This window comes from Camelina sativa, chromosome 19 (assembly GCF_000633955.1).
Source record: "Camelina sativa cultivar DH55 chromosome 19, Cs, whole genome shotgun sequence".
Lineage (NCBI taxonomy): Eukaryota > Viridiplantae > Streptophyta > Magnoliopsida > Brassicales > Brassicaceae > Camelina > Camelina sativa.
Genome location: NC_025703.1, coordinates 25,055,273 through 25,059,421, shown reverse-complemented (window position 1 = coordinate 25,059,421; position 4,149 = coordinate 25,055,273). Strand labels below are relative to the sequence as shown.

At 29.7% G+C, this 4,149-nt stretch overlaps 1 protein-coding gene across 3 annotated transcripts in view; it reads left to right on the top strand.

Moving 5' to 3' along the window:
* LOC104767129 (subtilisin-like protease SBT2.5) overlaps positions 3,571-4,149 on the top strand; it is a 5,119-nt gene continuing 4,540 nt past the window's right edge. Inside the window, exons 1-2 of one of the 3 annotated variants that reach the window (XM_010491161.2) lie at positions 3,571-3,774; positions 3,956-3,960. The gene's annotated coding sequence lies outside the window, so the exon portion shown is untranslated. Of the gene's footprint in view, positions 3,961-4,149 lie in introns of all 3 variants that reach the window. The other 2 variants (XM_010491163.2, XM_010491160.2) reach the window with 2 other exon arrangements.

The window sequence follows — 4,149 nt, the reverse complement described above, 5'->3', positions numbered from 1 at the left end:
TTTTTGTGGGAACATTACTCACATGTGCGCTTTCAGATGTTAACTTTAAACTGTCATATACCTCCAATTCGTAATTTAGATTGATCTTTCTATATCTATACAATATACATTCAGTATAATCGCTTTCCTTATCGATGTATATATAGCTGTGATCTGATCATATTAAAAGTCTCAATCAAAGCAAGAAGAACAATTGCACAATGCACTTGGGTGTTGGCTTACAACATGTTTGATGATCCTTCTTTCTCTTAATTCACGTCACTCTTTGTAACCCATGCTTGTCGAGAAATAAATTTGGAAATCTCTTGGAAAAGCTCTTGTATCCAACTGCATCAATTGTTGTCTACAAATATACACAGATATATATATATATATATATATATGTTAAACATTTACGTGTATATTGTTGTACAAAGTAGCTTAGAATCGTGTACTATTTTATTTTCTTGGGCATACTCGAGTGATCAGTATAGGAATGTCACGGGCGAGAGGTATCGAGTTTTGGGGTCTATGTACGTACATAAGGATTTCTTATGAGCATTATTGGCAAACTCATCTACTTGACCATTACTCAACCTTCTGGTATTTGTTGGGCTACATTGGCTCAATACACATATGTCCCTCGTGTGTCTATCTCAAGCAATTTTAAAATTGCTTCATTATATCAACGGTATGACAGTTTAAGGAATTTTTTTCCTTTAATTAGCTTATATTCTCGAGTTGAAGCCCTTTGGATGCAGATTGGAGACCTTGGTCCTTACACTAGAAGATCAGTACCAAATATTGAATGTTCTTTGGTCCTTCTTTTGTGTTCAAGAAAGCGGTCTAGGTGGCCACCTAGGCGCTAGCACTCAGCAGACGCCTAGATGACTGTCTAAACCGTTTAAAATTACATAAATTTTATTTTAATATTTATTTTTGATTTTTTACTACATATATTTAAATTATTGAGTTTTATATCTATACATATGTAATTATAAACTTTTATATGTTGTTAAATATAACTCTAAAAATGTATTTTTCTTACTTTTGTTTATAATTTATAACTTTTTATTTTTCTAACATATATTTGTACATAATTATATATATATAATATTTTATTTTGTAAACGCCTTAACCGCCCAAAAACCGTCTAAGCCCCGATTAAGCGTTCTAGGCTCTAGGCGTTGGATCATCGCCCAAATACCACCTAGCGATTTCTTGAACACTTTTATGGAAGTCCAGAGTATTATGTTGTATCTCAAGAAAGCTGAATACAAAAGTATGGCTTATGCAATTTGTGAAACCGTGATCGGTTGCGCAGTTTACTACTTGATATATCTTCACATCATATGCAGTTCACCGACTATATAATATTGTGACAATATGCCGGTAGTTCAAATTGCTAATAATCTATATATAGTCTATCATGAAAGACCATTGACAAAGTTATTAAACAAAAAAAGAGATAATGACAATATTATTATTTTTTAGCTGCATGTAATAACGCGTTTGAATAAAGTAGAAATTTCTTATTTATTAGTAAAATTGAAGAGAGTCTAATTAGACCTTTTTGGACCACATGTAAATGTTTTAATATGAGAAAACCAATAAATCAAAATTGATCCAAATGTGGTACTAATCAAATTTCTCCGGTTCCATTTGCTACTTTTTATTTATAAAGTTCCATTTACTATTTTTTAAATAAATTAAAATATGTTGTATATATAGTTATATACTACCTATTAACTAAAAAAATATTTCGTATGTAATATTCACATACAGTAATATCTAGGAGTCCCGACTTTTTTTGTGCAACATATATGACTCGTAAAAATTTCCATTCCATGGTAAAGAAAGTTTGCTTTAACAAAACTTATTAGGCCGAATAAACATCTGATTTGGATTCATATTTGTTCCTCTAAAGTGGAGTAAGTTACTTTGAACTTTGCGTGTCTTCAACAATTGTTATTATTACGCCATTTGGACTTTTGTTACATTTTATCTTTTATCATTCTTTTAAAATATCACTTTGTACTTTTCATCTTTCGGGTAATATAGAGTTTCAGCTTATATGATATGGTCATGGTTATAGGATTATATCTTGGTGATATTTTTATAGACTGTAACATATTTCTTTTGGTTTAGCAAAAACAATACTGCCTTTTTGACATTTATCATACATATATACTAAGAATTTGTTATGTTAGAAGTTCTAAGAAACTTAAAAAACATAAAAATATACTTCTATTCAGTATAAAACTATTTAAGATGAATTAAGTTAAGATTTGATAAGTTTTGAATCAGGGATAAATTAATATTTTGGTTTGTGCGACATACTTCTTATTTATTGTTAACAAAAATATCATTCTAGAACGACATTATGTTGTGGAACATCAATGATAACAACCTTCATAAACTTTTCTTAACACCAAATCTTAAATTATTTCACATGTTAGATTGGATATATAGACTCTTTTTAGCTGTATAATTATTGTATTTCAGTTGTCCATAATGCTTTTGGGATGAAAAAGACGTGTATATGATTGAAAAGGAACTCATTTCCTCAGCGATCAAACACCATAATTGAGCTAAATAATAGTGGCCCTCTATTTATGAATATAGTATTTAACTTTTCACCTGTAAGGCTGTAACCAATTTAAGTCTAACAATATTTTTTTTCTTTCTTTCTCCTTGGCCTCTTCCATGTTCATAACCTTTTTCTGTCAACAATCTTTCAATTTTATGGTCTATTAAAATTGAGAAAGATACAAAACCCTAAGTTACATAGAAACAAATTAAAACTATGGGTAATACAAACTACAAAAACTCAAAGATTCAAAAAAGAGTTTCATTGCCGCAACCGTTTTTTTGGCATCAGGGTGAAGTCCCCTACGGGTAAGCTTTAGGTAAGATTTTTATTTTATGTTGGGCCTACGGCCGTCATGGGCTTTTTGCCTTGTATTGAAGACTCCCCTTTTTATTAATGCAACAAAAAAAAAAAAAAAAAAAAAAAAAAAAAAAAANGATTTGCTGAACTTACTCCCATATCAAAGTAACTAGCTACAAAGAATGACAATCTTTCAATTTAGTATATATATTTAAGTGTGACTATTTTAGTATTTCTCAAATAAAGTTTTGTTTATCCCGTAAAAAAAAAATATTTATCATCACAGATTATTAGGTGAAATGACAAAACAGTGAAATCCGTGTGGATCATCAATTTTCTAAAATATCAACGTGTTTTCTATACAGTATACAGGTAATAAAATCACATAAATTATTCACTCTATTATTTTTGAGATTTTTAAGAATATAGTATTATATATATTCAGAAACATTTAAAAACGAAAAGAAAAATAGGATTTGTTGTATCAGCAAGCATTTAACACAAAAGAAACATTGATATCAATTATCTACTTTTAAAGGGGCAGAACCGTCATTAAAGTACGAGCTGACAGCAAATCTGGCGCGCGAATGGTCACTCTCCTTCCTCCCACCTTCGGACATTTACGTAAATCCATCCACACACCACCAAATATAAACTTATCATTATTATCATCCTTAGCATTAAGTCAATTACTATAATATCAAAATCAAGAAAATTTTAATTAATATACCCAAAAACACACACACACACACTCACTTCATTCATCACTAAAATATTCACAGTACTGTAACTTCTTTTTATTTTTAACTTAAATTTCGTACCCTTTTTTTTTTTTCCCTCTCTCTTTGGATACTTTGCTAGATCTCTCTCTATTCTACGAACAAAAACCCAGGATCAAAAAAAAAGTAATTTTTTAATCACTCGACTAGAGTCTAGAGAGATCTGAATCAACTTGTTCTGTGGTTTTTTCTGCAAATGTGGTTTATGTAGTCACTAAATTTTTAATCTTTTCGGCTTCTGATTCGATTCTTTCGTATCAAAAATCTAACTTTTTTTTTTCTTTCTCTGTTCATCCGTCTCGTGAAGCAAATGTAAGTTTCGTACTTCCACATTATTATTGTCTTTTTTTTTGGCTGCTACAGTTTTTTTCCCTCAAAGGATCTTTCTTTTTGTGTTTTATTTGATGTTTTGATTCTTTGCTTTGGGTGGTGATTTGTGAAAATTGGTTTATTCTTACTTCAAGTCTTGATTTTTTTTTTTTTTTTTTTTTTTTTAAAAAT